Source organism: Rattus rattus, chromosome 7 (assembly GCF_011064425.1).
Source record: "Rattus rattus isolate New Zealand chromosome 7, Rrattus_CSIRO_v1, whole genome shotgun sequence".
NCBI classification, from domain to species: Eukaryota; Metazoa; Chordata; class Mammalia; order Rodentia; family Muridae; genus Rattus; species Rattus rattus.
The window spans coordinates 645,505-673,432 of NC_046160.1; positions in this window are offsets into that span (position 1 = coordinate 645,505).

Sequence of the window (27,928 nt, forward strand, 5' to 3'; positions counted from 1 at the left end):
AATCATGGTATAGGTCACACAATCTTTTAGTCACTTCTTAGGCTTTATTGGACTTACGAGATTGAGTTAATTACCACTAGGAAACAATTGCAATTTTTCCAAAATTGTACTGTAGTTACGTTTGATAAAATAAACTGTTCAGTGTCAGACTCTAGAAGTTTGAACTAGCATGGCTAAGTAAGTCATGCTGAACCAGATTTCCTTTCTTGCCCCTTGTCGTTCATTTTCCTGCTGTCCTTATGGTTTGCATGGATTCTCACAAGTCTACAGAAAATATACAATTTTAATCTATTGTGTTTGCAATCATAAGAGATGTTTTTCACCTCTATATTACGGTCTGGCAGTAATGGTCCCATCCTAGTACAGGGTTGAGGTGATGAGATGTCTGTTTTGATGCTGAAAGAGTGCTTCGGAAGGATGAGCTGGACTTGTTTCATCCCTAGAAGAGAAGACCAGACCTTTGGGTCTTTTTATTTCACATTATTATTTGTTCTGAAACTACAAAGTGGTTATTCATGTGTCAGGAAATAAAATTTTATTCATTTACAACATTGTCATTCATCATCTTACATCCAAATGAGGATACTTGCTGATTTTTCCAGGAAATGCCCTTCCTTATTCAAACAACAGATATTAATTGAATATAATATATTAAATACAAAGGTAAAATACGTATTAAATATAATACAAAATTAACATTATCTGAAGAAATGTACATTGATTTCATCTCTATAAAAGTATTTTAGGAAACTCCATTGTTTAGACTGCCCTGAGCTCTGGGCTATCCCCTGAGCCCTACTGTTTGACAATGAAGAATGCTCTGCCTGCCTTCACTGGGTTTTTTTTTTTAAGAAGGAAAAGTCATGTTAAATCCCTTTCCACCCAAATTTCCTGCCTGTCAAGTTCTCTGAAAACTGTATTGAGAAGTGCACTGCCCTGTGAGTATCATTGTCCACCCAAAGGCTCTGCATTCAAGGCCTTCTGAAATCAAAACATTCAGGTTAGGCCCACCTTCCCAGAGACCTGCTAAACCAGGAACATCCAAGGACTAACAAACAATTAAAGGCCAGCACAAGAACACAATCAGCAAGATCAAGTGCAATATGACACCTCCTGAACACAGCTTGCTACCACAGGAAGCCCTAGATATCCTAACACAATCAAAGGAGAAGAAAAAATTATTAAATTCAGTCTTACAAGGATAATAGAGATTATTAAAGAGGACGTGAATAAATACTTTAAAGATATAGGAACATACAATATTACTGGTGATGGAAATGAATAAAAATATTCAAAACTTGAAAATGGCAATAGAGGCAATAAAGAAAGCACAAATTGTGGGAATCCCAGAGATGAAAAATGAGGAGAAGAGAACAATAACAACAGATGAAATCATCACCAATAGAATATAAGAATTGGAAGAAAAAAATCTCAGTCATAGAAGACATTAAAGATATTATAGTAAAATAATATACCAGTAAAAAGAAAATGTCAAATCTAAAAAAATTATGACACGACAAATCCAGAAAATATGAGACCAAACTTAAAAACAATATGAATAGGGGATTTAGCTCAGCGGTAGAGCACTTGCCTAGCGAGCGCAAGGCCCTGGGTTCGGTACCCAGCACCGAAAAAAAGAAAAAAAAAAAAACAATATGAATAAAAGAGATGAAAAGTCCTGGCTTTAAGGACCAGAAAATATTATCAACAAAGACATAGAGGAAAATTTTCTCAACTTAAAGAGATTGTTATAAACATACAAGAAACTACTGAACACTGATTAGATAGGATCAAAAAAGAAAATCCTCCCTCCACACAATAATCAAATACTAAATTCATAGTACAAAGAAAGATTATTAAAAGCTACAATGAAAAAGGGCCAACTAATACACAAAGGCAGACCTATAAGAATTATACCCAGCTTCTCAACAGTGACTCTGAAAGCTAGAAGGGCCTGAATGGATGCCTTGCAGTTTCTAAGAGATCACAGATGCCAAACTAGTAAAACTCTCAATCACAGTAGATAGAAAAAAGCAAGATACTTTATGAAAAGACCAAATTAAAAAAAAATCTGTCCATAAACCCATCCCTACTGAAGATACCAGAAGGAAACCTCCATCCAACTCAAGAAACATAAGAAAACACAGCAAATAAATAACCCCACACAAGAAACCCAAAGGAAGCGAAATGTGCACACCACCACTACTACCATCACCACCACCACCACTGTGACTACCACCACCACCAACAACAACATTGAAATACCAGGAATTAACAATCATCATTGGTTACTAACCTCTCAACATTAATGGACACGATTCTCCAACAAAAAGACATAAGCTAATAAAATGAATGAGAAAACAGGATCCAGCATTCTGATGCATATAAGAAACACACCTCAGCAACAAATGTAGACATTATCTCAGAGAAAGGAGCTGTAAAAAATTTTCTAAGCAAATGTACTCAAGAAGAAAGCTGGAATAGACATTCTATTATCTAATAAAATAGACTTTCTATCAAAATTAATCAAAAAAGAAGGGAAAAGCCCTTATTCATCAAAGGAAAAATCTATCAAGTTGACTTCTCCATTTATGACATCTATACCCCAAATTCAAGCATACCCACATTCAAAAAAGAAACAGTAGCTTAAATTTCCAGCTAAACTCTACAAATATGTAGTTTGAGACTTCAACACCCCACTTTCAGCAATGGACAGGTGATTGAGACATAATAGAGAAATAATGAAACTCTCAGGCATTCTGAAATAAATGGATGTAACATATATCTATAGAACATTTCTCACAAACACAAAAGGTTACAGCCTCTTCTCAGCATGTCACAAAACCTTTTCCAAAATTGACCACATAGTTTGTTAAAAAGCAAGCCTCAACAGATACAAAAAATAGAAAGAACTATTATTATACTTAACAGTATCTTATCAGACCACCATGAATTAAGTTAGACTTCAACAACAACAGAAAACCTACAAACTCTTGGAAACTAAAGAAATTTCTACATAGTGTTTGTGGAAGAAATAAGTAAAACATTACAGACATTCTAGACTTCAGTAAAAATGATAGCACTACATACTGAAATTATGGGACAAAATGAAAGCAGTGCTAAGGAAAAATTTCATAGCACTAAGTGCCTTCATAAAGAAATTAGAGAGTTATCATTCTAGCAATTTAAAAGTATACTTGAAAGTTTTAAAACAAAGAAAGCAAACTCTCTGAAGAAGCATAGATAGGAGGAAATTATCAAATTTAGGAGAATTAAAAACCTACGGAATAATACAAAGAATCAAGAAAACAAAGAAATGTTCTTTTGAGAATATCCTAAGATTGACAAATCTTCAGCCAAACTAACTAAAAGCCAAAGAGAGTATTCAAATGAACCTAGTCATAAGTCAGAAAAGAGACATAACTATAGGCATTAAGAAAATTCAAAGAATCATTTGGTCTTACTTTAAAACATCTGTATTCTACAAAATTAGAAAATCTAAATAAAATGGAAAATTTCCTATCTAGATACCACTGAACAAAGTTAAATGAACACTCAACAAACTATTTAAATAGTCCTATAACCTCTAAGGAAATAGCAGTCATCAAAATATTTCAACCTAAAAAAGCCCAGGGACAGATGGTTGTAGCATAGAATTCCACCAAATTTTCAAAGAAGAGGTAATAGCAATGCTTCTCAAACTATTCCACAAAATAGAAACAGAAGGAACATTGCCAAACTCATTCTATGCAGCCACTGTCACCCTGATATCTAAACCAAACAAAGACTGAACCAAGAAAGAGAATTTCCCTTATGAACACAATACAAACATTCCCAACAAAATACTTGCAAAACAAAATCCAAGAACACAGTAAAAACAGCATCTACCATGATCAAGTAGACGTCATCTTACAGATGCAGGAATGGTTCAATATAAGCAAATCCTTCAATATAATCAATCCACCATATAAATAAATCCAGAAAAAAACCAGTAATCTTATTACATGCTTAAAAAGTCTTTGACAAAATCCAACACTCCTTCATGTTAAAAGTCTTGGAGAGGTAAGCATAATAAAAGCAATATATGGCAAGTCAGTGGCCAAGATTAGATTAAATAGAGAGAAATCTAAAGCAATTCCATTAAAATTAGGGCAAAAACAGGGCTTCTTCCCTCTCAATATTTATTCAACATAGTTCTTGAGCTTCTAGGTAGAGCACTAAGATTAATAAGGGAGATCATATCACTCAAAGATGTCCCACTATACTTTAATAAATAATAAATTTCATAAAGGAAATGAAAATTCATAAAGGAAAGGAAAAGAAATTGGTGGTTATGGAAGAAGGGAACTGGGTAGGAGAGAGAGTGAAGAGGAGAATGGGAATGGGGCATGAGTTTGGGCAGAGGAATGGTAAGACAGGGCTGGGAGTAAGGATTGAAATCAATGGGTATATACTGATATACTCATAATACCTTTGACTCAAAATTTATCCTACTTGAAGAATGCACAGGGATAATGAGGGATCAATTTGTGGGAACTTCTGACCTATGACTGGTTGAACTTAAGACACACCCCACATGAGAAAGCCAAGCCCTGACACATCAATGAAACTCTGCTGGGTTTGCAGACAGGAGCCTAGCAAAACTACCCCTGGGAGTCTTCATCCTTCAGTGGATTGAAACAGATGCAGAGTGACTTGTGGAAGAGTGGGGAATAGGATTGAGTAAGCTGGATGAGTTACTGAAACCACAAGAAGACCTATAGAGTCAACTAACCTGGACCCATGAGGTTCAAAAAAACTGAATCACCAATCAAAAAACATGCAAGGGTTGAACTTAGGACCCTTACAAATTGTTGCAGATTTGTAGCTTGGTCTTCATGTGAGCCCCGAACATTTCATGCTTTGTCTGTCTCTGACTCTGCTGCCTGCCATTGGATCTCCTTCCCCTACCCCTACCTCAACTGGCTAGCTGGACCTCAGTGGGAGGTGTGCTTTGTCCTCCTGGAAATTTATGTCCCAGGGCAGGGTGGTATTTAATAGTGCTTCCCCTTCTCTGAGGAGGAGAGGAGCTATGGAGAAGGTAAGTAAGAGTGGGACTGGAAGAGAAGAAGGGGACTTTTATCAGAATATAAAATAAATAAAATATATTAACGAAAAAGAATATTTCTCAATGATAAAATACAAATATGACTATTAACACAAAGTATATATCTTGCTTTAAAAACTTTTTCAATTATCTAATTCTATAACAAGAAATAGATTGTATGCAATTCCAAAACAGTTTTTCCAAGCATAATTGCTCTTGTTAGAAAGCTGACAAGTAAAGCAAAAGAAATATTCAAGGGACTCTTTTTTCCTCCATCTTTATTAAATTGGGCATTTCTTATTTACATTTCAAATGTTATTCCCTTTCCCGGTTCCCAGGAAACCCTATCCGCTCCCCCTCCCCTTCCATATGAGTGTTCCCCTACCCATCCTACCCCCATTACTGCCCTTCCCCCAACAATCACGTTCACTGGGAGTTCAGTCTTGGCAGGACCAAGGGGTTCCTCTTCCACTTGTGCCCTTACTAGGCTATTCATTGCTACCTATGCAGTTGGAACCCAGGGTAAATCCATGCATAGTCTTTGGGTAGCGATTTAGTCCCTGGAAGCTCTGGTTGGTTGGCTTTGTTGTTCATATGGGGTCTCAAGGCCCTTCAAGCTCTTTCTGTCCTTTCCCTGATTCCTTCAATGGGAGTCCCGTTCTCAGTTCAGTGGTTTGCTGCTGGCATTTGCCTATGTATTTGCCATATTCTGGCTTTGTCTCTCAGGAGAGATCTACATCCAGTTCCTATCAGACTGCACTTCTTTGCTTCACCCATCTTATCTACTTTGGTGGCTGTATATATATGGGCCACATGTGGGACAGGTTCTGAATAGGCGTTCCTTCAGCCTCTGTTCTAAACTTTGGTTCACTATTCCCTCCCAAGGGTATTCTTGTTCCCCTTTTAAAGAAAGATGAAGCATTCGCACTTTGGTCCTCCTTCTTGAGTTTCATGTGTTCTGTGCAACTAGGGTAATTCAAGTATTTGGGCTAATATCCACTTATCAATGAGTGCATACCATGTGTGTTTTTCTGTGATTGCTTTATCGCAATCAGGATATTTTCTGGTTCCATCCATTTGCCCATGAATTTCATAAAGTCATTGTTTTTGATAGCAGAGTACTTACTATTCCATTGTGTAGATATACTACATTTCTGTATCCATTCCTCTGTTGAAGGGCATCTGGGTTGTTTCCAGCTTCTGGCTAATAAATAAGGATGTTATGAACATAATGGAGCATGTGTCTTTGTTATTTGTTGGAGCATCTTTGAGTATATGCTCAAAAGAGGTGTAGCTGGGTCCTTAGGTAGTGCAATATCCAATTTTCTGAGGAACCTCCAGATTGGTACCAGAGTGGTTGTACCAGAGTGCAATCCCACCAACAATGGAGAAATGTTCCTTTCTCCAGATCCTTGCTAGTCTCTGCTGTCACCGGAGTTTTTGATCTTAGCCATTCTGATTGGTATGAGGTGGAATCTCAGAGTTGTTTTGATTTGCATTTCCCTTATGATTAAAGATGTTGAACATTTCTTTAGGTGCTTCTCTGCCATTCCGCATTCCTCAGCTGTGAATTCTTTGTTTAGCTCTGAACCCCATTTTTAATAGGGTCATTTGTCTCCCTGCAGTCTAACTTCTTGAGTTCTTTGTATATTTTGGATATAATGCCTCTATCAGTTGTAGGATTTGTAAAGATCTTTTCCCAATCTGTTGGTTGCCATTTTCTCCTAACAACAGTATCCTTTGCCTTACAGAAGCTTTGTAGTTTTATGAGATCCCATTGGTCGATTCTTGATCTTAGAGCATAAGCCATTGGTGTTTTGAACAAGAAATTTTCTCCAGGGCCCATGTGTTTGAGATTCTTCCCCACTTTTTCTTCTATTAGTTTGAGTGTATCTGGTTTGATGTGGAGGTTCTTGATCCACTTGGACTTAAGCTTTGTACAGGGTGATAAGAATGGATAGATCTGCATTCTTCTACATGCCAATCTCCAGTTCAACCAGCACCATTTGCTGAAAAGGCTATTTTCCATTTGATGGTTTTGGCTCCTTTGTCTAAAATCAAGTAACCGTATGTGTGTGGTTTCATTTCTGGATCTTCAATTCTATTCCACTGGTCTATCTGTCTATCTCTGTATCAATACCATACAGTTTTTATCACTATTGCTCTGTAATACTACTTGAGTTCGGGGATAGTGATTCCCCCGAAATCCTCTTATCTTGAGGATAGTTTTAGCTATCCTGTGTTTTTTCTTAATCCAGATGAATTTGCAAATTTTTCTGTCTAACTCTCTGAAGAATTGGATTGGAATTTTGATGGGGGTTACATTGAATCTGTATATGGCTTTTGATGAAAGGCCATTTTTACTATATTAATCTTGCCAATCCATGAGCATGGGAGATCTTTCCATGTTCTGAGGTCTTCAATTTCTTTCTTCAGAGGCTTGAAGTTCTTATCATACATATCTTTCACTTGCTTGGTTAAAGTCACACCAAGGTATTTTATATTATTTGGGACTATTATCAATGGTGTCATTTCCATAATTTCTTTCTCTGCTTGTTACTCCTTTGAGTGGAGGAAGGCTACTGAATTATTTGAGTTAATTTTATACCCAGCCAATTTGCTGAAGGTGTTTATCAGGTTTAGTAGTTCTCTGGTGGAACTTTTGGGATCACTGAAATATAATATCATATCTTCTGCAAATAGTGATATTTTGACTTCTTCCTTTCCAATCTATATCCCTTTGAATTCTTTTTGTTCTCGGATTGCTCTGGCTAGGACTTCCAGAACTATGTTGAATAGGTAGGGAGAGAGTGGGCAGCCTTTTCTAGTACCTGATTTTAGGGGGATTGATTCAAGTTTCTCTCCATTTAGTTTAATATTAGCTACTGGTTTGCTGTATATGGCTTTTGCTATGTTTAGTTATGAGCCTTGAATTCCTGTCCTTTCCAGAACATTTATCGTGAACGGGTGTTGAATTTTGTCAAACGCTTTCTCAGGATCTAATGAAATGATCATGTGGTTTTAACTTTCGGTTTGTTTATATAGTGGATTACGTTGATGGTTTTCTGTATATTAAGCCATCTCTGCATCCCTGGTATGAAATCTATTTGATCATGATGGATGATTGTTTTGATGTGCTCTTGGATTTGGTTTGCTAGAATTTTATTGAGTATTTTTGCATCGATATTCATAAGGGAAATTGGTTTGAAGTTCTCTTTCTTTGTTGAGTCTTTGTGTGGTTTAGGTATAAGAGTAATTATGGCTTCACAGGAGGAATTCTATTGTACTCCCACTGTTCCAATTTTTTGGAATAGTTTGAATGGTATTGGTATGAGGTCTTCTATGAAAGTCTGATAGAATTCTGCACTGAACTCACCTGGGCCTGGGCTGGTTTTGGTTGGGAAACTTTTAATGACTGCTTCTATTTCTTTAGGAGTTATGTGGTTGTTTAAAAGGTTTATGTGTTCCTGATTTAACTTCAGTACCTGGTATCTGTCTAGGAAATTGTCCATTTCCTGCAGATTTTCAAGTTTTGTTGAATATAGGCTTTTGTAGTAGGATCAGATGAATTTTTTTTAATTTCTTCTGATTCTGTTGTTATGTCTCCCTTTTCATTTCTGATTTTGTTAATTTGAACACACTCCCTTTGTCCGTTGGTTAGTTTGGCTAAGGGTTTATCTATCTTGTTGGTTTTTCTCAAAGAACCAGTTTTACGTTCTGTTGATTCTTTTTACAGTCCTTTTTGTTTCTACTTGTTTTATTTCATCTCTGAGTCTGATTATTTCCTGCCTTCTACTCCTCTTGGGTGTATTTGCTTATTTTTGTTCTAGAACTTTTAGGTGTGCTGTCAAGCTTCTGATATATGCTCTCTCCTGTTTCTTTCTGCAGGCACTCAGAGCTGTGAATTTTCCTCTTAGCGCAGCTTATGTCCCATAAATTTGGGTATATTGTACCTTCATTTACATTAAATTCTAAGAAGTCTTTAATTACTTTCTTTATTTCTTCATTGACCAGGTCATCATTGAGTAGACCATTGTTCAACTTCCATGTATATGTGGGCATTGTTTTCTTATTGTTATTGAAGACCAGCTTTAGCCTGTGGTGGTCTGATAGGATGCCTGGGTTTATTTCTATCTTTGTGTATCTGCTGAGGCCTGTTTTATGACCGATTATGTGTTCAATTTTGGAGAAAGTACCTTGAGGTGGAGAGAAGAAGGTTTATCCTTTTGTTTTAGGGTAGAATGTTGTATAAATATCTGTTAAGACCATTTGGTTCATGACTTCTCTTAGTCAGTCTATGTTTCTGCTCAATTTCTGTTTCTATGATCTGTCCATTGATGAGAGTGGGGTGTTGAAATTTCCTATTATTATTGTGTGAGGTGCAGTGTGTGCTTTGAACTTTAGTAAGGTTTCTTTTATGTATGTCGGTGACCTTGTATTTGGAACATAGATATTTAGCATTGAGAGTTCATCTTGGTGAATTTTTTCTTTGGTGACTTTTGGTTGAAAATTGATTTTATTCGATATTAGAATGGCTATTCCAGCTTGGTTCTTCAGACCATTTGCTTGGAAAGTTGTTTTCCAGCCTTTTATTCTTTGGTAGGGTCTGTCTTTGTCTCTGAGGTGTGTTTCCTGTAGGCACCAAAATGCTGGGTCCTCATTGTGTATCGACTTTGTTAATCTGTGTTTTCTTTTTGTGGAATTAGTCCATTGATGTTGAGAGGTATTAAGTAATAGTGATTGTTGCTTCCTGTTATATTCATATTTGGATATGAGATTATGTTTGTGTGCTTGGCTTCTCTCTCTCTTTTTTTTGTTGCAAAACAATTAGTTTCTTGCTTTTTTCAGGGTGTAACTTGCCTCCTTTTATTGGGCTTTACCATTTATTATCAAAGGTAGGGCTGTACTGGTAGAAAGATATTGTGTAAAATTGGTTTTGTCATGGAATATCTTGGTTTCTCCATCTATGTTAATTGAGAGTTTTGCAGGATCCAGTAACCTGCACTGGCATTTATGTTCTCTTAGGGTCTGTATCACATCTGTCCAGGATCTTCTGGCTTTCATAGTCTCTGATTAGAAGTCTGCTGTGATTCTGATAGGTCTGCCTTTATATGTTACTTGACCTTTTCCCTTACTGCTTTTAATATTCTTTCTTTATTTTGTGCATTTGCTCTTTTGACTATTATGTGACAGGAGGAGTTTCTTTTCTGGTCCAATCTATTTGGAGTTCTTTAGGCTTCTTGTATGTTTATGGGCATCTCTTTCTTTAAGTTAGGGAAGCTTTCTTCTATGATTTTGTTAAAGATATTTACTGGTCCTTTGAGTTGGGAGTCTTTACTTTTTTCTAAACCTATTATCCTTAGTTTTGATGTTCTCAATGTGTTCTGGATTTTCGGTATGTTTTGGGCCAGTAGCTTTTTCCACTTTACATTATCTTTGACAGTTGTGTCGATGATTTTTATGGAATCTTTGCTCCTGAGATTTTCTTCTATTGCTTGTATTCTGTTGTTGATGCTTTTATCTACAGCTCCTTGTCTCTTCCTTTGGTGTTCTATATCCAGGGTTGTCTCCCTTTGTGTTTTCTTTATTGCTTCTATTTTCAATTCCTTCACCTGTTTGATTGTGTTTTCCTGTAATTTTTTTAGGGATTTTTGTGTTTCCTCTCTATAAGCTTGTACTTGTTTATTTGTTTTTTCCTGCATTTCTCTAAGGGAATTCTGTATGTCTTTTTTTGACGTCTTCCATCATCATGATGAACTGTGATTTTAAATCTAGATCTTTGTTTTCTGGTGTGTTTGGATATTCAGTATTTACTTTGGTGGGGGAATTGGGCTCCAATGATGCCAGGTAGTCTTGGTTTTTGTTGCTTGGATTTTTGAGCTTGCCTCTCGCCATCAGGTTGTCTCTGGTGTTACCTTGTCCTGCTATTTCTGACAGTGGCTAGACTGTCCTATAGGCCTGTTTTTCTGGGGTGCTCTAGACCTGTTTTTCTGTTTTCTTTCAGACAGTTATGGGACAGAGTGTTCTGCTTTCAGGCGTGTAGTCTTTCCTGTCTAATTGTCTTCAGCTGTTCCTGTGCGAGTGTGTCCTGAGTCCAACAGGCAGGTCATTTGGAGCAGAAAAGTTGGTCTTACCACTGGTCTTGGGCCTGAACTCCTTTGGGTTCGGTTTCATCTCTGCATGAGGACAGCAACCAAAAACGTCTGCACTGCCTTTTATTGGGTCCCTGTGCACAAGGGGCCCAGATGGTACTAGGTGTTTTCCTCTAGGGTCAGAAATATGGGCAGAGATCTGTCTTCTCTGGCTTCCAAGTGTGTCAGCCCCTCTGAAGGTCTAGCTCTCCCTCCTATGGGATTTGTGGGCAGGAAGCTCTTTGACTGGGTCCCTTCAGATCTGGGCGGAATCTGGACCGCAGATCTCCTGAAGATTGGGTGCCCCTATCTTCCTGTTCCCAGAGGCCCTATACAGTTTCCTCTTGGGCCAGGGATGTGGACAACTGGTGGTCTCTCCTGCCCTGCTGTCTCAGGAGTCCACACCTGTCTGGGCGATGAGCTCTGTCTCTCAAGGGGTTTGAGAGCAGGGATCTGTGGGCCAGGATCAGTGAATTTCGGGCTCCAGCTAGATACCGGAAGTGTCCAGTCCCAGAGGAATTTTGCCTTTGTGTGTCCTTAGTGAAACAGGATGGTCACTTGGAGCAGAAAAGTTGGTCTTACCTCTGGTCTCGGGCCTGAAGCCACTTCTTAGGGCTCGGTTTCAGCTCTCCATGAGGGCAGCAACCAGAATGGCACAAGGAATTCTTGCTATAGGACTTTTTCTAACAAAAAAAAGAGAGAGAGAGAGAGAGAGAGAGAGAGAGAGAGAGAGAGAGAGAGAAAGAGAGATAGTGAATGAATATGCCTCTAGGTCATGCATGAGTCAAGCGTTTATTAACGTACCCATGGAAAGATACCATATGTTCATAAGAAACTTGCCTATGTAAACTGAATACTCTCCAAACCCTCAGTTTGTTCAGATGAAAACTAAATAATAATTAGAGGCAGGATGTTTCTCATCTTTATAAAACCAGTATTTTAGTGGAGAAGTACAGACCGTGAAGTTCACCTTGAAAAGCAAGTTTCCTCCCTGTGCCCAAATCCCGTGGGGGAAAGAGTTGGACCCTCAGAAGTGAGGGTCATTCCTGAGAACACAGAGGAGACAACGATTTCTTCTCACGTTCCTGACCCAAGAGGAAACCACCTAGTGTCATCCAGGCTTTCTGGGCACAGGGACCTAGAAACATTGAAGGACAAGACAGTTTGGGCTTCTGCCTGAGCCAAGAGCTAAAAGCCAGTCACCAGGAATCCTACACACCTGAGAGCAGAGGCAATACCAACTTTTCTGTGCCAAGCAACCTGCCTGAAGACTCCAGGTCATACAAACCCAGGAACATCTCTCTCTTCACAGATCCAGCTAAAAGAAAACAGGTCAACAGGAGTACTGAGATACAGGTCTACAGTAGGGTCAAGCCATTGTCAGAGACAGCAAGACAAGCTAACACCAGAGACAACTTGATGGCAAGAGGCAAACTTAGGAAACTAAGCAACAGAAACCAAGATTACTCAGCATTATCAGAGCATCGTTCTCCCACCAAAGCAAATACTGGATATGCAAACACAGTGGGAAAGCATGATTTGGATTTAAAGTCACATCTTATGATGATGGTAGAGAACTTCAAGAAGGACATGAATAACTCCCTTAGAGAATACAAGAAAATGTAAGTAAACAAGTGGAATCACTTAAAGAGGAAATACAAAAATCTTTTAAAGAATTAGAGGAAAACACAACAAAGCAGGAGAGGAATTGAACAAAACCATCAAGGATTTTAAAAAGGAAATAGAAACAATAAAGAAAGCACAAAGGGTAAAAGCCCTGGAGATAGAAAACCTAGAAAAGATATCAGGAGTTAAGGACATAAGCATCACGAACAGAATACAAGAGATGGAAGAGAAAATCATATGGGCATAAGGTATCATAGAAAACATTGAAAATAATGTAAAATGCAAAAAGCTCCAAGTCCAAAACTTCCAGGAAATACAGGACACAATGAGAATACCAAACCTAGGAATAACAGGAATAGAAGAGAATGAAGACTCCCAACTTAAAGGAACTGTAAATATCTTCAACAAAATTGTAGAAAAATCTTCCCTAACCTAAAGCAAGAGATGCTCATAAACATGCAAGAAGTCTACAGAACTCCAAAAAGATTGGACCAGAAAAGAAATTCCTCCTGTCACATGATAGTCAACAAAGAAAGAATTTTAAAAGCAGAAAGGGAAAATGGTCAAGTAACATATAAAAGCAGACCAATCAGAATTACACCAGACTTCTCACCAGAGCCTGTGAAAGCCAGGAGATCCTGATCAAATGTCATACAGACAATAAGAGAAAACACAAATGTCAGCCCGGGCTACTATATCCAGCAAAACTCTCAGTTAACATAGATGGAGAAACCAGGATATTCCATGACAAAGCCAAATTTACACAATATCTTTCTACAAATCCAGCCCCACAAAGGATAATAGATAGAAAACTCCAACACAAGGAGGGAAACTACCCTAGAAAAAGCAAGAAAGTAATCTTCTTGCAACCAAACTAAAAGAAGAGAGCCACAAACATAATTCCACTTCTAACTACAAAAATAACAGGAAGCAAAATCACTATTCCTTACTATCTCTTAACATCAATGGACACATTTCCTTAATAAAAAGATATACAATAACAGACTGGATATATAAAGAGGTCCTAGCATTTTGCTTCATACAGGAAACACATTTTGGTGAAAAAGACAGATACTACTTCAGAGTAAAAGGCTGGAAAACAACTTTCGAAGCAATTGTTTGAAGAAATAAGCCGGAGTAGCCATTCTAATATCAAATAAAATCGACTTTCAACCAAAGATTATGAAAAAAGATAAGGAAAGACACTTCATATTCATCAAAGGAAAAAGCCACCAAAATGAACTCTCAATCCTAAATATCTATGCTCCTAATATAAGGGCACCTACCGTCATAAAAGAAGTCTTACTAAAGCTCAAATCACACATTGCTCCTCACACAATAATAGCAGCAGATTACAACATCCCACTCTCATCAATGGACAGATCATAGAAATAGAAATTAAACAGAGACATAGAGAACTAACAAAAGTTATGAACCAAATGGATTTAACAGAAAATTATGGAATATTTTATCCTAAAACAAAAGAATATACCTTCTTCTCAGCACCTCATGGTATCTTTTTCAAAATTGACCATATAATCAGTCAAAATACAGGCTTCAATAGATACCAGAAAATTGCAATAATCCCATGCATCCTATCAGATCACCACAGACTAAAGTTGGTTTTCAATAACAACAACAAAGATAGAAAACCCACGTATACATGGAAGTTTAACAGAGCTCTACTCAATGATAAATTGGTCAAGGAAGTAAAAAAGATTGAAATGAAATACTTCTGAGAATTTAATGAAAATGAAGGCACAACATACCCAAACCTATGGGACACAACGAAAGCAGAGCAAAGAGAAAATTCAAAGCTCTGAGTGCCTGCAAAATAAATAAATGAATGAATAAATAAATAAATAAATAAATAAATAAATAAAAATAAAGAAAGAAAAAACAAAAGAAAAAAAAAGCAGGAGAGAACATGCATCAGCAGCTTGACAGCACACGTAAAAGCATTCACACAAAAAGAAGAAAATTGACCCAAGAGGAGTAGAAGGAAGGAAATAATCAAACTCTGTGTGGAAAGCAACTAAGTTGAAACAAAAAGGACTACACAAAGAATCAAGAAAACCAGGAGCTGGTTCTTTTAGAAAATCAAGAAGACAGTTAATCCATTAGCCAGATTAGCCAGAGGGCACAGAAAGTGTATTCAAATCAACAAATCAGGAAGGAAAAGGGAGACATGGCAACTTAATCTGAGGAAAATTAAAAAAAATCATCAAATCCTCCTACAAAAGTCTATATTCAATGAAACTGTAAAATCTGGAGGAAATGGGTAATTTTCTAGATGGATATCAGGTACCAAAATGTAATCAGGATCAGATAAACCATCTAAATAATCCCATGACTCCTAAAGAAACAGAAGCAATTATAAAAAGTCTCCCAACCAAAAAGAGGCCAAGACCAGATGGTTTTAGCACAGAATTCTATCAGTCCTTCATAGAAGACGTCATAATAATACTGTCCAAATTATTCTACAAAATTGAAAAAATGGAGCACTACCAAATTCCATCTATGAAGCCACAATATACACTTATACCTAAACCACATAAAGATCCAACAAAGAAAGAGAACTTCGGACCAATTTCCCTTATGAATATTGATGCCAAATATTCCATCAACTTCTCACAGATCAAATCCAAGAACATATCAAAAGGATCATCCATCATGATCAAGTAGGTTTCTAGCCACAGATGCAGGGGTGGTTCAACATACAGAAAATCTATCAACACAATCCACTATATAAACAAACTCAAAGAAAAACTACATGATCATTTTGTTAGGTGTTTAGAAATCATTTGATAGAATTTAACACCCCATTATGATAAACCTCCTGAAAGAGCAGGAACTCAAGACCCATACCTAAACATGGTAAAAGCAATATACAACAAACCAATAGCCAACATTAAATTAAATGGAGAGAAACACAAAGCAATCCCACTAAAATTAGGGATTATACAAGGCTGCTGACTCGCTCTCTCTGCTTATGCAATATAGTACTCAAAGTCCTAGCCAGAACAATCAGACAGTGAAAGGAAGTCAATGGGATACAAATTGGGAAGGAAGAAGTCAAAATATCACTATTTGCAGATAATATGATAGTATATTTAAGTGACTCCAAAAGTTCTACCAGAGAATTACTAAGCCTTAAAAAGAACTTCAGCAATGTGACTGGGTATAAAATGAACTCAAATCAGTAGCTTTTGTGTATTCAAAGATTAACAGGCTGAGAATAATTAGGAAAATGACACCCTTCATAATAGTCACAAATAACATAAAATACAGTGGTGTGACTCTACACAAGCAAGTGAAAGATCTGTATGACAAGAATTTTAAGTATCTGAAGAAAGAAATTTAAAAAGACGACAGAAGATGGAAAGACTTCCGATGCTCATGGATTGACACAACTATTATAGTAAAAATGGCCATTGTACCAAAAGCAACCTACAGATTCAATGTAATCCCCACTGAAATTCCAACTCAATTCTACATAGAGATAGAAAAAGCAGTTAGCAAATTCATTTGGGATTACAAATAACCCAAAATCATGACACTATCATCAACAATAAAAGAACTTCTGTCAGAATCAGAGTCCCTGACCTCAAGCAGTATTACAGAGCAATAGTGACAAAAACTGTATAGTAATGGTAGAGGGACAGACAGGTAGATCAATGTAATAGCTTTGAAGACCCAGAAATTAATCCACACACCTATGGTCCTTTGTTCTTTGACAAAGGAGCTTAAACCATCCAATGGATAAAAGATAGGTCAGCATATAGAAAAATCCAAATTGATCCATTCTTATCTTCCTGTACAAAGCTTAAGTCCAAGTGGATCAAGGACCTCCACATCAAACCAGATACACTCAAAAAAGTGGGGAAAAATCTCAATCACATGGGCACTGGGGAAATTGTTTTGAACAAAACATCAATGGGTTATGCTCTAAGATCAAGGATGGACAAATGGAACTTCATAAAACTGCAAAGCTTCTGTAAGGCAAAGGACACTGTCAGTAGGACTAAATGACAACCAAAATATTGGTAAAAGATTTTTTCCAAATCCTACATCTGACAGAGTGCTAACATTCAAAACATACAAAGAATTCAAGAAGTTAGATTGCATAGAGCTAAATAACCCTATTAAAAATGGGATACAGAGCTAAATAAAGAATTCTCAGCTGAGGAATATCGAATGGCTTAGAAGTACCTAAAGAAATGTTCAATATCCTTAGTCATCACAGAAATGCAAATCAAAACAACACTGAGATTCTACTTCATACCAGTCAGAATTGCTAAGATCAAAATCTCAGATGACAGCAGATGCTGGCGAGGATGTGGAGAAAGAGGAACACTCCTCCATTGTTGGTGGGATTGCACTCTGGTACAACCACTCTGGATACCAGTCTGGAGGTTCCTCAGAAAAAGGGACATTGCACTACCTAAGGACCCAGCTATACCTCTCCTGGGCATATACCCAAAAGATGCTCCAAAATATAACAAAGACACATGCTCCACTATATTCATAGCTGCCTTATTTATAATAGCTAGAAGCTGGAAAGAACCCAGATACCCTTCAAAAGAGGAATGGATACAGAAAATGTGGTACATCTACACAATAGAGTACTATTCAGCTATCTAAAACAATGACTTCATGAAATTCATAGGCAAATGGATTGAATTAGAAAATATTGAGGTAACTCAATCACAGATAAATGCACATGGCATGCACTCACTGATAAGTGAATATTAGCCTAAAAGCATGAATGACCCAAGATACAATCCACAGATCACATGATGCTCAAGAAGAAGGACGACCAAAGTGTGGATGCTTCACTCCTTTGTAAGATGTGGAACAAAAATTTTCATAGAAAGGGATATGGAGGCAAAGTTTGGAGCAGAGCCTGAAGGAACAGCAATTTGTGGCCTGTCCCCCATGGTATACTGTCTCTATATATACAGCCACCAAAGCTAGATAAGATTGATAAAGCTAAGAAGTGCATGCTGAAAGGAGCCTGATATAGCTGTCTCCTGAGAGGCACAGCCAGTACATGTCAAATACAGAGGTGAATGCTAGCATCAAAACATTGCTCTGTGGATGACATTCCTATTGTAGGAATTAAAGAAAAGATTGAAAGAGCTGAAGGGGCTTGCAACGCCATAAGAACAACGCCAACAAAGCATAGCAACCAGGGACTAAACCATGACCCAAAGACTATACATAGACTGACCCATGTTTCCAGCTGCATATGTAGCAGAAGATGTCCTTATTTGGCACCAATGGAAGGAGTAGCCCTTGGTCCTGCCAAGGATGGACATGCCCTAAGCAGGCGGGTGGGTGGGCAGGGCTGTTGGTAGGGAAGGGGGAACACCCTTACATATATTTCCTCAAAGCACTCTTTTCATCTACAATAGAGAACTGAAATTACACTTAACATTAAACAGCAAATTATCACTTATGGTCAAATAACTGCACATATATGTTAAGTGCTAGGATGCGATATTTTTCATACTTACACTTAGTTCTTAGTAAAAAAAAACAAGAAATAATAATCCAATGTCTTAAATACTTTCTAAGTTTTATTTTTGTACACCTTGGAATATAAATTACACAAAATATAATAATATTATTACAATTAAGTTATTATAACTGGCTAAAATTTATTGAAATAGTACACCAAACACTGACATTAAACAAAATCTTTACCATTTGAAGACTATTTACGATTCTGTTCATATGCTGCAATTGCTTAGGCAATGCCACCGCTAAGCAGAAATATCCACTGTCCTATATCCTTTGATTTCACTGTGGAAGTATCCTGGCCCTAACAGTTCTGTGTTCCATGTTGTAATCAGTTAAATCAATTTAGGATTAAACTGATGGTGTATCTTTGTTGCTCTAATCAATTTGAATGCTGCAGTTTACAACGAAAATTAATACAGCATTCAGTTGAGAATCAGTTTCAATTCAATTTCTTGACCAAATTGCATTTTTACATTAAATTATGTTCTATAGATCTAAGTTTAGTGTGATTATAATGATTAATAAGGACATGCAACTTCATAAATTAACCATAATTGGCCAAAATAATTGGTAATGTACATCCATTACAAAAAAATCAAATTTGAGAGATTAGAGATAGGGTAGGTGGGGAAGAACTTTTATATCCTTTATTGGTGTTTTATGGAAATGTCCATTAACCTAGATGGATTAGTATTGCCTCAGTTGTGAATTTGCCTCACACAGCTCAGCCCTGCTGTGTTTTAACTAAGGCAGTGAATGAGCAAGTTACAAGAGTAGATATCTAGTTGCTACTTTGTTACTAAATTATAATAAAAACACTCTTGTAAACACAAAATGATTCTCAATAATAAGTATAGTTTTATCTTCAACCTGAGTCTTCTATAGAGAGTAAAAGATAATATGACTTTTAGCCTAAATACCTAATACTTCCCTTTCACAATTATTGAAAATATATATGAATATGGAAATATTTTTAAGTATAAAAGTAATAGCTTCATAAAACAACAGAATTTTCACCATTTTAAAGTTATTGTAAATCACATATAAACTATTGGATCTTCAGGATTCATATATACTATCCTTCTATTATTTTCTGAAAATAATTTTATTTTCACTTGCTTTTGGTGATGTATGCATCTAGTTAAGATTAAGGAATAGTCATCTTGCTCTCCACTAATTTTGCACATCCCTCTCCTCCTCAGTTTCTAAACACTTAACTACAGACATAGCAAATAGATGTGACTTTCCAGGTGTGTGTGCTGGGACTGAACTCTCAGTGAACTGGGCTCATCACAGAAGTCTGGGAAACTTATATCTGTTAATAGACTATGTGGTGTGGAAAGAAGTGTAATAAATACTCTAGGCTATAGCATGTAGTTCTACTTTCTACTTGCCTTCACTCCAGGAAGTGACCATTCTACCAGCAATGTCTTGGCTTCCCTTCAATCATTGGATAAAACAACAACAACAACAACAACACCCAAAACAAACAAACAAATAAACAAACAAACAAAAAAACCAACCAACTAACCAACCAAACAAACAAACAAAAAAAAGCAAACAGAGTTGATCCATTTTTAGTCACTGCGGGCTCTGGTTGTTTGGCACTGTTGTTCTTACGGGGTTGCAAGCCCCTTCTGCTCCTTCAATCCTTTCTCTAATTCTTCCAACAGGGGTCTGTTCTTAGTTCAGTAGTTTGCTGCTACTATTTGCCTCTGTATTTGACATGCTCTGGCTGTGTCTCTTAGGAGATGCTATATCTAGCTCCTGTCAGCATGCACTTCTTAGCTTCATCAATCTTATCTAGTCTTGGTGGCTGCATATATATATATATATATATATATATATATATATATATATATATATATATATATATGCCATGTGTGGGGCAGGCTCTGAAAGGCCGTTCCTTCAGTTTCTGCTTCAAACTCTGCCTCCATATCCCCTCCTATGAATATTTGTGTTTCCCCATTTAAGAAGGAGTGAGGCATCCACACTTTGGTCATCCTTCTTCTTGAGCTTCATGTGGTCTGTGGATTGTAACTTTGGTAATTCGAGCTTTTGGACTAATATCAACTTAACAGTGAATGCATCCAATGTGTGTGTGTGTGTGTGTGTGTGTGTGTGTGTGTGTGTGTGTGTGTGTGTGTGTGTGTGTGTGTGTTGTGATTGAGTTACCTGCTCAGGATGATATTTTCTATTTCCATCAATTTTCCTATGAATTTCATGAAGTCATTATTTTTAATAGTTGAGCAATACTCCATTGTGTAGATGTACCAGATTTTCTGTATCCATTCCTCTGTTGAAGGGTATCTAGTTTTTTTTTCAGCTTCTAGCTATTATGAATAAGGCTGCTGGAAATAAGGCAGCATGTGTCCTTTTTTTATGTTTGAAAAACTTTGAAGTATATGCTCAGCAGTGTTATAGCTGGGTCCGCAGGTAACACTATGTACAATTTTCTGTTGAACCTCCACACTGATTTTTAGAGTTTTTCTAACACCTTGAAATCCCACCAACAATAGAGGGGAGTTCCACTTTCACCACATCCTTGCCATTATCTGCTGTCACCTGAGTTTGTAAATATTAGCCATCTGACTGGTATAAGGTGGAATCTCAGTGTTGTTTTGATATGCTTTTCTGTGATGACTAAGGGTGTTGAACATTTATTTAGGGACTTCTAAGCCATTCGATATTCCTCAGCTGAGAATTCTTTGTTTAACTCTGTACCCCATATTTAATAGTGTTATTTGACTGTTTGGAGTCTAATTTCTTGTATTCTTTGTATATGTTAGATATTAGCCTTGTATTGGATGTATGATTGGTAAAAATCTTTTCCCAATCTTTAGCCTGTCATTTTGCCCTAATGACAGTGTCCTTTGCCTTACAGAAGCTTTAAGGTTTTATGAGATCACATTTGTTGATTCTTTGTCCATTGGTGTTCTGTTCAGGAAAATTTCACCAGTGGCCATGTGTTCAAGGCTCTTCCCCACTTTTTCTTCTATTAATTTGGATGTATCTGGTTTTATGTGGAGGTCCTTGATCCACATGGACTTAAGCTTTGTACAAGGAGATAAGAATGGATAGATTTGCATTCTTTTCCATGCTAACCTCCAGTTGAAACCAAACCATTTGTTGAAAATTCTATCTTTTTTCCATTGGATAGTTTTAGCTCCTTTGTCGAAAACATCAAGTGACCATGGGTGTGTGGGATCGTTTCTGGGTCTTCAATTCTATTCCACTGATCTACTTGCTTGTCTCTGTACCAATACCATGCAGTTTTTTTTTTAATCACTATTGCTCTGTAATCACTATTGCTTGAGGTTAGGGGTGGTGATTCCCTCAGAAGTTCTTTTATGGTTGAGTACAGTTTTCACTATCCTCGGTTTTTTGCTTTTCCAAATGAATTTGCAAACTGCTCTTTCTAACTCTAAAAAGAATTGAGTTGGTATTTTGATGGGGATTACATTAAATCTGTAGACTGCTTTCTGCAAGATGGCCATGTTTTGCAATATTAATTCTGCCAATCCATGAACATGGTTCATCTTTCCATCTTCTGAGATCTTTCTCAATTTCTTTCTTCAGAGACTTGAAATTCTTCTTATACAGAACTTTCATTTGCTTTGTAAGAGTCACACAGAGGTATTTTATATTATTTGTGACTATGGTGAAGGGCGTCATTTCCATAATTTATTTTTCAGCCTGTTAATTTTTGAGTGAACGAAGGATACTAATTTGTTTGAGTTAATTTTATACCCAGCCACATTGCTGAAGTTGTTTATCAGGCTTAGTAATTCTCTGGTGGAACTTTTGGGGTCACTTAAGTATACTATCAAATAGTAATATTTTTACTTCTTTCTTTCCGTTTTGCATCTCTTTGACCTCTGTTTGTTGTCTAACTGCTCTGGCTAGGACTTGGAGCAATATAGTGAATAATTAGGGAGACATTAGGTAACCTTGTCTAGTCCCTGTTTTAGGTGGATTGCTTCAACTTTCTCTCCAAACAGTTTGATATTGGCTACTGGTTTGCTGTATATTGCTTTTACTATGTTTATGTTTATGTAAGGGTCTTTGTTAGGAGCAATGACCTTAAAACCCTCCATTATTGATGTTAATATTATAGTTAGAGTTAAGAATGGCTGGGTTCATGGAAAATCCCCAGACAGCTGCAGAAGACTAATACAAATCTGGTGGTCAGGATGACTAGTGATATGACAAACCTGTGACCTTTCTGACAAACCAATATCCTGCTGACTAATGAATGATATGACAAACTTGTGATCTTTCTGAGAAACTAACATGCTATTGACATTAGCTGACCACAAGAGTACTGTGTCCTTGGCTTGCGTAGATGTTTTCCACGTCCCACCACCCTCTGTTACCCCTGCTATGGTATAAAGTCAGCCTTGGGGAAAAAAATAAAATTGTCTCCTTGATCAGACTATTGTCTTGGAATTCTTCGCGTCTCTTTTCCCCCATTCTCTCCAATGTGGTCTCCAGCCTCCACTGACTGTCCTGTGGGCCTTGGCAGGCCTTGAATTTCCTGATCTTTTATCATGAAGGGCTGTGGAATCAAACGCTTGCTCAGCATTTGATGAAATGATCATGTGGTTATTATCTTTGAGTTTCTTTACATAGTGGATTACATTGATGGATTTCTGTATCCATCCCTGCATCCCTGGGATGAAGTCTACTTGATAATGGTCGATGATTGCTTTGATGTGTTCTTGGATTTGAAATATGAGAATTTTATTGAGTTTTTTGCATTAATAGTCATAAAATAAATTTCTCCGAAGGTTTCTTTCTTTGTTGAGTCTCTGTGTGCTTTAGGTATAAACTTAATTGTGGCTTCATAGAAGTAATTGGGTTGTGTTGCTTCTGTTTCTATTTTGTGGAATGCTTTGGACAGTATTGGTATTAGACCTTCTATGAAGGTCTGATAGAATTCTCCACTAAACCCATCTGGACTTCTTTTTCTTTTCTTTTCTTTTCTTTCTTTCTTTCTTTCTTTCTTTTTTTTTTTTTTGGTTGAGGACATTTAATAACTGCTTCTATTTCTTTAGGAGCTATTAGGTTGTTTAGATGGTTTTTATGATCCTGATTTAACTTGGTACCTGGTATCTGTCTAGAAAATTTTCCATTTCCTACAGATTTTCCAGTTTTGTTGAATATAGGCTTTTTGGGAGGAGCTGATGATTTTTTAAATTTCCTCAGATTATGTTATGTCTCCCTTTTCATTTCTGATTTTGTTAAGCTGAATATATTTTCTGTGCCCTCTGGTTAGTCTGGCTAAGGGTTTATCTATGCTATTGATTTTCTCAAAGAACAAGTCCTGGTTGGACTGATTTTTTGTATAGTTATTTTTTTCTACTTGGATGATTTCATCCCGGAGTTTGATTATCCTTCCTTCTATTCCTCTTGGGTAGAATTGCTTTTTTTTTTTTTTTTTTTTGTTCTAGAGCTTTTTAGGTGTGTTGTCAAGCTGTTAGTATATGCTCTTTCCAATTTCTTTTTGGAGGCACTCAGACCTATGAGTTTTCCTCTTAGTACTGATTTCATTGTATCCCATAAGTTTGGTATGTTGTGCCTTCATTTCCATTACATTCTAAGAGATCTTTAATTTTTTTCTTTGTTTCTTCCTTGACAAAGTTATTATTGAACAGAGTGTTGTTCAACTCCCATTTGTATGTGTGCCTTCTGTCACTTTTCTATTGAAGACCAGTCTCAATCCGTGGTGATCTGATCAGATGCATGGGATTATTTTAATCTTCTTGTATCTGTTGAGGAATGTTTTGTGATGAATTATATGGTCAATCTTGTAGAACATAGCATGGATGCTGAGAATAAGTTATATTCTTTGGTTTAGGATGAAATGTTATATAGATAACTGTCAAATCAATTTGGTTTATAACTTCTGTCAGTTTTTCTGTGTCTCTGTTTAATTTCTGTTTCTGTTCCCATGATCTCTCCATTGCTAAGAGTACGGTGTTGAAGTCGCACACTATTAGTCTTTGAGGTGCAATGTGTGCTTTGAGCTATAGTAAGGGTTCTATTATGAATGTAGGTGCCCTTGGGTTTACAGCATATTCAGGATTGAGAGTTCATCTTGGTGGACTTTTCCTTTGATGAATAGGAAGTGTCCTTCCTTATCTTTTTCATAACTTTTCGTTGAATGTTGTGTTTATTGGATATTAGAATGGCTACTCCAGCATATTTCTTGGGATCATTTGCTTGGAAAATTGTTTTCCAGCATTTTTATTGTTGGGTAGTGTCTGTCTTTGTCACTCATGTGTGTTTTCTTTTTCTTTTTTTTTTGTCTATCCTTTTTTGTCTGTGTGTGTGTTTAGTTGGGATTTTAGTTATCCAAATGCTTTTCTTTTTTATTCTTTTTCATCTTTATTAACTTGGGTATTTCTTATTTACATTTCGATTATTATTCCCTTTCCTGGTTTCCTGGCCAACATCCCTGTAACCTCTCCCTCTTTCCTTCTTTATGGGTGTTCCCCTCCCCATCCTCTCCCCATTACCACCCTCCCCCCAACAATCACATTCACTGGGGTTCAGGTGTTTATCAGGTTTAGAAGTTCTTTGGTGGAACTTTTCAGATCACTTAAATATACTATCATATCATCTGAAAATAGTGATATTCTGACTTCTTCTTTTCCAATCTGTATCTCTTTGATCCCCTTTTGTTGTCTGATTGCTCTCACTAGAACTTAAAGAGATATATTGCATACGTAGGGAGAGAGTGGGCAGCCTTGTCTAGTCCCTGATTTTAGTGGGATTGATTAAAGTTTCTCTCCATTTAGTTTAATATTAGTTACTGCTTTGCTGTATATGGCTTTTTACTATGTTTAGGGATGGGCCTTGAATTCCTTTTCTTTCCAGGACTTTTATCATGAAGGGGTGTTGAATTTTGTCAAATGCTTTCTCAGCATCTAATGAAATAGTCATGAGGGTTTTATCTTTTAGTTTGTTTATATAGTGGATTATGTTGATGGTTTTCCATATATTAAACCATCCCTGCATGCCTGGGATGAAGTCTACTTGATCATGATGGATGATTGTTTTGATGTGCTCTTGGATTCGGTTTGCAAGATTTTTATTGAGCATGTTTGCATCGATATTCATAAGGGAAAATGGTCTGAAGTTCTCTTTATTTGTTGAGTCTTTGTGTGGTTTAGGTATAAGAGTAATTGTGGCTTCATAAAAGGAATTCTGTAGCACTCCATCTGTTTCAATTTTGTGGAATAGTTTGGATAGTATTGATATGAGGTTTTATTTGAAGTTCTGATAGAATTCTGCACTGAACCCATCTGGACCTGGGCTCTTTTTGGTTGGGAGACCTTTAATGACTGCTTCTATTTCTTTAGAAGTTATGCGTGTTGTTTAAATGGTTGATCTCTTCCTTATGTAACTTTGGTACCTTGTATCTGTCTAGGAAATTGTCCATTTCCTGCAGATTTTCAAGTTTTGTTGAATATAGGCTTTTTTTTTGGAGTAGGATCTGATGATTTTTTGAATTTCCTCTGATTCTGTACTTATGTATCCCTTTTTCTTTTCTGATTTTCTTAATTTGGACACACTCTCTGTGTCCTCTTGTTAGTCTGGCTAAGGGTTTATCTATCTTATTGATTCCTCAAAGAACCAACTTTTGGTTCTATTGATTCTTTCTATGGTCCTTTTTGTTTCTACTTGGTTGATTTCTGCTCTGAATTTGATTATTTCCTGCCTTCTACTCCTCTTGGGTGTATTTGCTTCTTTTTGTTCTAGAGCTTTTAGGTGTGCTATCAAGCTCCTGATATATGCTCTCTCCTGTTTCTTTCTGCAGGCACTCAGAGCTATGAGTTTTCCTCTTAGCACAGCTTTCATTGTGTCCCATAAGTTTGAGTATGTTGTACCTTCATTTTCATTAAATTCTAAGAAGTCTTTACTTTCTGTCTTTATTTCTTTCTTGACCAGATTGACATTGAGTAGAGCATTGTTCAATTTCCATGTATATGTGGGTGTTCTTCCCTTATTGTTATTGAAGATCAGGTTAGCCTGTGGTGGTATGATAGGACGCATGAGATGGTTTCTATCTTTCTGTATCTATTGAGGCCTGTTTTATGACCAGGTCATATGGTTAATTTTGGAGAAAGTACCATGAGGTGGAGAGAAGAAGGCATATCCTTTTGTTTTAGGATAGAATGCTCTATAAATATCTGTTAAGTCCATTTGGTTCATGACTTCTCTTAGTCTGTCTATGTCTCTGTTTAATTTCTGTTTCCATGATCTCTCCATTGACAAGAATGTGGTGTTGAAATCTCCTACTATTATTGTGTGCAGTCCAATGTGTGCTTTCAGCTTTAGTAAGGTATCTTTTATGTATGTAGGTGCCCTTGTATTTGGAGCATAGATATTTAGGATTGAGAGTTCATCTTGGTGGATTTTTCCTTTGATGAATATGAAGTGTCCTTCTCTATCTTTTTTGATGACTTTTGGTTGAAAATCGATTTTATTCGATATTAGAATGGCTACTCCATCTTGCTTCTTCAGACCATTTGCTTGGAAAGTTGTTTTCCATCCTTTCACTCTGAGGTAGTTTCTGTTGTGATCTCCGAGGTGTGTTTCCTGTAGGCAGCAGAATGCAGCCTCTTAACTGTGTATCCAGGTTGTTAATCTATGTATGTATTTTATTGAGGAATTGAGTCCATTGATGTTGAGAGATAATAAGGAAAAGTGATTGGTGCTTCCTGTTATATTCGTGTTTGGATGTGAGATTATGTTTGTGTGCTTTTCTTCTCTTTGTTTTGTTGCCAAGACGATTAGTTTCTTCTTTTTTCTAGGGTGTAGCTTGCCTCCTTATGCTGGGCTTTACTATTTATTATCCTTTGTAGCGCTGGATTTGTAGAAAGATATTGTGTACATTTGGTTTTGTCATGGAATATCTTTGAGATATTCAATTGAGAGTTTTGCTGGATACTGTAACCTGGCTGGCATTTGTGTTCTCTTAGGGTCTGTATGATATCTGTCCAGGATCTTCTGGCTTTCATAGTCTCTGATTAGAAGTCTGAGGTAATTCTGATAGGTCTGCCTTTATATGTTACTTGACCTTTTCCCTTACTGCTTTTAATATTCTTTCTTTGTTTTGTTCATTTGGTGTTTTGACTACTATGTGACGGGAGGAGTTTCTTTTCTGGTCCAATCTATTTGGAGTTTTTTAGGCTTCTTGTATGTTTATGGGCATCTCTTTCTTTAGGTTAGGGAAGCTTTCTTCTATGATTTTGTTGAAGATATTTACTGGTCCTTTGAGCTGGAATCTTCACTCTCTTCTATACCTATTATCCTTAGGTTTGATCTTCTCATTGAGTCCTGGATTTCCTGTATGTTTTGGACCAGTTGCTTTTTCTGCTTTACATTATCTTTGACAGTTGTGTCGATGATTTCTATGGAATCTTCTGCTCCTGAGATTCTCTCTTCTATCTCTTGTATTCTGTTGGTGATGCTCGTATGTACGGCTCCTTGTCTCTTTCTTTGTTTTTCTATATCCAGGGTTGTCTCCCTTTGTACTTTCTTTATT